We start from the raw sequence: 7,733 nt of genomic DNA, 5'->3' as shown, positions 1-7,733 counted from the left end.
TCCCCAACAAATGCTTTTACACCTAATACCAGGTATGATCAGAGATCGCTAAGTCACCAAAACTTTCGATCTCAAGGTTCTCAGTCCCAATTAAGTATGGCTCAAGGTTCTAGAGGAAAACCACCATGTGCTAGATGTGGGAGGCTCCATTTGGGAGAGTGTCGTGTGGGCACCAATGCTTGCTACGGATGTGGAAAGATAGGTCACTTCCAGAATGAGTGTCCTTCAAAGAGGCAGGGAGATGGAAGTAGTAGAGCTCAGTTTTCTTCTGCAGCTCCACAAAATAGAGGTAATCATAGAGGTGCAGCTTCAAGTGCAGGTGGGGGAACCAACCGTTTGTATGCTATGGGTAGTCGCCAAGACCAAGAAAATGCACCCGATGTTGTTACTGGTATGCTCCGAGTCCTTTCTTTTGATGTGTATGCATTACTTGATCCGGGTGCTACATTATCTTTTGTGACTCCTTACTTGGCTAGTAAATTTGAGATCCTTCCTGAGTGTCTTCTTGAGCCTTTCAGCGTGTCTACTCCTGTTGGTGAGTCTATCTTAGCTGAGAGGGTCTATAGAAATTGTACTGTATCAATCTATCATAGGGATACCATGGCTGACTTAGTTGAGTTGGACATGGTTGATTTTGATGTGATTCTTGGCATGGACTGGCTTTATTCTTGTTATGCTACTGTTGATTGTAGGACCCGAATTGTTAAGTTTCAATTTCCAAATGAGCCTATCTTAGAGTGGAAGGGGAATTCTGTAGTGCCTAGGGGTAAATTTATTTCCTACCTTAAGGCCAGAAAATTAATCTCTAAGGGATGTATATATCATATAGTCCGAGTCAAAAATATTAATGATCAGACTCCATCTCTTGAGTCAGTTCCCATTGTGAATGAGTTTCCTGAAGTCTTTCCTGAAGATCTACCCGGAATCCCTCCTGATAGAGATATAGACTTTGGTATTGATGTCCTTCCTGATACACAACCTATATCCATTCCTCCTTATAGGATGGCTCCTACTGAGTTGAAAGAGTTGAAAGAACAACTGAAAGACCTCCTAGATAAGGGGTTTATTAGGCCAAGTGTCTCACCCTGGGGCGCTCCTGTCCTATTCGTGCGAAAGAAAGATGGGTCCCTTAGAATGTGCATTGATTACCGACAACTAAACAAGGTCACCATTAAAAACAAGGACCCTCTCCCCAGAATAGATGATTTATTTGACCAACTTCAGGGTGCCACATGTTTCTCTAAGATAGACCTCAGATCAGGCTATCACCAGTTGAAAGTGAGAGAATGTGACATCCCGAAGACGGCTTTTCGAACCCGCTATGGTCATTTTGAGTTTCTTGTTATGTCCTTTGGATTGACAAATGCTCCAGCAGCTTTTATGGACCTCATGAATCGAGTATTCAAGCCATACCTAGATACGTTTGTAATTGTCTTCATCGATGATATTTTGGTCTACTCTAGAAGTAAGAGTGAGCATGCTAATCACCTTAGGATTGTCCTTCAAACTCTTAAGGAGAAGGAGTTGTATGCTAAGTTTTCAAAGTGTGAGTTTTGGCTTGAGTCTGTAGCATTCCTAGGTCATATTATATCTGGGGATGGAATCCAAGTTGATACTCAAAAGATTGAGGCAGTTAAGAACTGGCCCCGACCCACCTCTCCAACCGACATAAGGAGTTTCTTAGGTTTGGCTGGTTACTACAGGAGGTTTGTTGAGGGATTTTCATCCATATCCTCACCATTGACTAAGCTGACTCAGAAGAAGGCTAAGTTTCAATGGTCTGATGCTTGTGAGAAAAGTTTTCAAGAGTTGAAAGCTAGATTGACTACTGCTCCAGTACTATCCCTACTCGAAGGAACAGATGGTTTTGTAATCTATTGTGATGCTTCAAGAGTTGGGTTGGGATGTGTATTGATGCAGAAAGGTAAGGTCATTGCCTATGCCTCCAGGCAGCTTAAGACTCATGAGAGGAACTACCCCACTCATGACCTTGAGTTGGCAGCTGTGGTATTTGCTCTTAAGATTTGGCGTCACTATCTTTATGGTGTACATGTGGATGTGTTCACAGACCATAAGAGCTTACAGTATGTATTCAGCCAAAAGGAGCTGAATTTGAGGCAAAGGAGATGGCTAGAGTTGCTCAAGGATTATGACATGAGCATTCTCTACCACCCAGGTAAAGCAAATGTAGTTGCTGATGCTCTTAGCAGGTTATCTATGGGGAGTACAACACATGTGGAAGAGGAAAAAAAGGAGTTGGCAAAGGAAGTGCATAGACTTGCGCGTTTGGGAGTTCAACTTATTGACTCTAGTGAGGGTGGTACAATAGTACGAAATGGAGCCGAATCATTTCTAGTTGCAGAGGTGAAAGAAAAGCAAGATCAGGACCCCATTCTTCTTCAACTGAAGGATGAGGTTCACAAGCAGAAGGTAATGGCTTTTACCAAAGGAGGAGATGGAGTGTTGAGATATCAAGAAAGATTATGTGTTCCAAGTGTTGATAGTATTAGGGAGAGAATCATGAAAGAAGCCCATAATTCTAAGTATTCCATCCATCCAGGTTCAACAAAGATGTATCATGACTTGAGAGAAGTATACTGGTGGAGTGGAATGAAGAGAGATATAGCAGAGTTTGTGTCCAAGTGCCCTAATTGCCAACAAGTTAAAGTTGAGCACCAAAGGCCTTGTGGAGTGGCTCAAAATATAAAAATCCCGGAATGGAAGTGGGAAATGATCAATATGGACTTCATTACCGGTTTACCACGAACCCGCAAACAACATGACTCTATTTGGGTGATTGTGGATAGGATGACTAAATCGGCCCATTTCTTTCCGGTTAAGACTACGAACACTGCAGAGGATTATGCCAAACTGTATCTTAGAGAGATTGTTAGACTGCATGGAGTTCCTTTGTCTATCATCTCTGATAGGGGAGCTCAATTTACTGCTCAGTTTTGGAAGTCATTTCAGAAGGGCTTGGGTTCAAGAGTGAACCTTAGTACTGCTTTTCATCCGCAAACAGATGGCCAGGCAGAGCGTACGATACAGACTTTGGAGGATATGTTAAGAGCCTGTGTCATTGACTTCAAAGGTAATTGGGATGATCATTTACCTCTTATTGAGTTTGCATACAATAATAGTTTCCATTCGAGTATTCAAATGGCTCCTTATGAAGCTCTGTATGGGAGGAGATGTAGATCACCAATTGGTTGGTTTGAAGTTGGTGAAGCTGAGTTGATTGGACCAGACTTGGTTCACCAAGCTATGGAGAAGGTGAAAACCATACAAGAGAGGTTGAGGACTGCTCAAAGTCGCCAAAAATCCTACACTGATGTTAGAAGAAGAGATTTGGAGTTCGAAGTGTACGATTGGGTATATTTGAAAGTTTCGCCCATGAAGAGTGTGATGAGATTTGTAAAGAAAGGGAAGCTTAGTCCCCGCTACATTGGTCCTTATCAGATTATGAGGAGGGTAGGTAACGTAGCCTATGAATTGGAGTTGCCTCCAGAATTAGCTGCTATTCATCCCGTATTTCACATCTCTATGCTTAAGAAGTGTTTGGGAGATCCTTCACTTGTTGTCCCAGCTGAGAGCATTGGGGTGAAAGAGAGTTTGAGTTATGAAGAGATTCCAGTTCAAATTCTTGATCGTCAGGTTCGCAAATTAAGAACTAAGGAAGTGACATCTGTCAAAGTCCTATGGCGAAATCAATTTGTTGAAGAGGCTACATGGGAAGCTGAAGAAGATATGAAGGCTCACTATCCTCATCTATTTATGCCTTCTGATGACGATATTCAAGGTAATATTCCTTACTTCTACCTTCGAGTCGATGTTTATTCTTGAGTTTGAGTCATTGACCATTTGAGTATCGGAATTGATGTATTGATGATATTCATTCTTTATGTCTCCTATTTTCATCTTCATTCGAGGACGAATGATCCCAAGGGGGAGATATTGTAACAACCCCTAAAATGTTGTATGTCGGTATTTCAATTTTCTAGGAAAATAATACAGCCTCTGTATTTTGGGCATAACTTTTCATAGGTTGGTCAAAATTAGGTGATTAAAATTTCTAGGTAATCACAACATCCTTACCTACAACTTTCATGAAGAACATAACTACAAATTCGGAGTATAAGTAGGTCAAATAAATTAATCTTTGCAAGATATAGTGCTGTGACGGAATTGAGTGTTGATAGAAGAATATTCATATCTCACTGTAGGTTGCTCCAAATTTGTTGATTCTTGAACGATATGAAACTAGACTTCCATATCTACAATTCTTATGAAGATACCAAATCCTAATAAGGAATTTATCTTATTCAAACGAAGCTTCGAAAACGAGTATTCTGTTAAAAAGAACTCATCTTACCTACCATGGAAACATCTAGATGCATTTGACATCATGCATGACATAAATTGTCCTCCATTTAACATCATCCATGACATCAATATATTCCATTAAATTTTCAGATTTTTCTTTATAATTATTTTATTTATTGTTAGGTCTCTCTTTCCCACCTATAAATACCCACCTTATTTCCTCATTTTATTCATCAAGCTTTCTTAAGCATTTCTTCTCTCTATATACTTCTTCTCAAATATAATTTTAGTTTTAGTAGTATAAAAATACTACTCCGGTGATTCTTATACTCCGGGTAGTACACAAAATGCTCCGGCGAGAAGAAAAGGCTAGGGATCCAAGAGTGTTCCAATTCGGAGTAAACCTTCGGATTTAAGGTATGTAAGGCTTTCATAGCATCGGATTGAGTTCTTCCATGCGCCCAATATTTAAATTTATTATAATTGAGTTATTGTTGAGTTTTATCCAAATCTTGAATTCTAAATAAATTAATTCTTCTTCTATTGAGTTTGATATATTTATGCATTAATATTATTATTGTTATCTCATATTATTGGAATTATTATTCATGGCTACTTTTCCATGAATCCTAATTGATTTGATATTCATGAATATTTTTATACATGTTTTGAGTAAAGATGTTGGCTTTTTATTATTTTCATTGATAAAAAGAAAGTTATATGAATTAATACTATATATGTATTTTATTGAGTTTTGAAAGAGCAAAAGAGTTGAGTTAGAATGAATTTGAGCAAATGATATTTTGAGCAAGATATTTTGATGAGATGTAAATGATATTTTTTGGAAGTATAATGATTGATGAACATGAAATGAAATGAGTTTGATAATTTAAATTAAAGTCCAATGAGACTAAATGATGAGTTTAATATGAGCACATATTTTGGGAGTAGTATTGAGCACCGAGTTGGGTAAGAGTTTAATTGACTCAAACCCCAGAACTACGTAGCCAGCGTAGGATGGAGGCTATGCCTCTTAAGTCCCAAAAAGAGGACTTTGATGAGTGGATCCAAGATGGTGATGTCCTTTACCCTGGCAAGGTATTGGATGGATGTGGCAACGACATCGCTTCGTTGTATCATCGCTAGCTCATAAGTGATGGTTGTCAGTTAGAGAAACTCCCCACTGAGTAAGCATTGCTTATTACTATTATTTTTATTATTATATTTTAAACTTGCATTACATATTCATGTTGAGATGATGTTGAGTTATGAGCTGAGTTTTCTTGAGAGGAGTTTTTTTTGATATCTAACCTTACCTTCCTGCCATTTTACATACTCGTACATTCCACGTACTGACGTCATTCGACCTGCATCGTTTTATGATGCAGATACAGGTGTTAGAGATCCTCAACAGGCGCATCGTTGAAGATCATTTCTTTTCAGCTATTTGGTGAGTCCTTCTTGTATTCGAAGGAACTCCTTATCCTTTTATTATTGTTGAGTGTGATATTTCTTTTGAGGTAGCCATGGATATGTCATTGGCACCATCTAAGAGTATTAGAGGCTTCATAGACAGAGTTTGATGATGTAATCGGAGTAGTTCTCCTTAGAAACTACTTCTTATAAGAATTATCTATTTTTCCTTTGATTATGACAAGCCCACATTAGTATTCTTAAGTCTTCCGCTGATGAATAAATAAGAAATGAGACCAAGTGGTTCTCTCGGAAGCCAGAAATGGTTTCTGAGTGCCGGCCACGCCTAGGGTACCCTCTCGGGGCGTGACAGATATTCATATAATACAATTCACTTAATATTTAATTACTATCTCAATATATCAAAACTTAAATCATAATGTGATAACGATAAAACCAATTCACTAGAACTCGAAGCCCATTCACTAGTAACCCTTTATGATGAACCAACGTGCAAAATTGACTACTATACCAATCCATCATAATATAATATCTCTAATGATTAGCACATCATAGGACATCATTAGTATACAATATACTACATGTCATCGTTGCCTTATGATGACTATAATTTTTTGTGTTATAAAGTAAATTAACTTAGCAAAATAAGGTGAGAATAAGAGAAAGAGAGAGGAGCAGAAGAATTGAGAAAGCCGTGTCTGTGTATTTCTATGTTGCCAAAACTTGACAATTATTGCAAAGAAAAGGGAGCAAGTTGGAAAACTTGCGTAGTGGGCTCTACTTCATCAATTTGCTAGTGGGTCCCACTAAAATGACATCCACTTCTCTATAATACTCCCCCTTGGATGTCCACGTGATATGTTTCTCATTAAATTTTTTATAAGAAATAATATACATAGTTATCGTGAACATTCATAAATATTGTGCCTTGTTAAAACCTTATTAGGAAAAATTCAGTAGAAAAAAGTCTAATGAAGAAAAAAGAGTACACAACTTCTGGTAATATGCTTTAACTGTTGCCTCATTAAAAACCTTATCAGAAAAAATTCAGTGGGACAAAATCTTGATTAAGGAAAAAATAGTACATCACGTATTTTACTCCCCTTGATGAAAATTCATTTGATATTTTGGAGATGATGCATTCCAATTTTGTATCTCATTTTCTCAAAGGTTGAAGTCGACAATGCCTTAGTAAATATATCAGCTAAATTATCACTTGAACGAACTTGTTGGACATCTATTTCACCCTTCTTTTGAAGATCATGACTAAAAAAGAATTTTGGTGAAATATATTTTGTTCTGTCTCCTTTGATGTATCATCCCTTCAGTTGAGCTATATATTCAACATTGTCTTCATACAATATTGTTGGAACGCCTTTTTTCAAAGAAGGGTCACATGTTTCTTGAATGTGTTGAGTTATTGATCTTAACCAAACGTATTCTCGACTTGCTTCATGGATAGTTATTATCTCTGTATGATTTGAGGAAGTGACAACCATAGTTTGCTTTGTTGAATGCCATGATATAGCTGTACCACCACATGTAAATAAATAGCCTGTCTGGGATCGACCTTTATGGGGATCAGACAAATATCCTGTATCTGTGTAACTAATCAATTGTGACGTGGATTCATTTGTGTAAAATAATCTCATATCAATAGTCCCTCGGAGGTATCTGAATATATGTTTAATTCCATTCCAGTGTCTTCGTGTTGGAGAAGAACTAAATCTTGATAACAAGCTTACAGAGAAAGCTATATCTGGTCTAGAATTGTTGGCAAGATACATTAATACACCAATTGCACTAAGATATGGTATTTCAGCACCAATAAGCTCTTCATCATTTTAATGAGGTCGAAACAGAGCTGTATTAATATAAAGAGATCTCACAACCATTAGGGTACTCAATGAATGTGCTTTATCCATATAAAACCTCTTTAAAATATTTTCAGTATATGTTGACTGATGTACAAATAT

Source organism: Solanum dulcamara, chromosome 6 (genome assembly GCF_947179165.1).
Source record: "Solanum dulcamara chromosome 6, daSolDulc1.2, whole genome shotgun sequence".
Lineage (NCBI taxonomy): Eukaryota > Viridiplantae > Streptophyta > Magnoliopsida > Solanales > Solanaceae > Solanum > Solanum dulcamara.
This window is presented reverse-complemented; position numbering follows the sequence as displayed.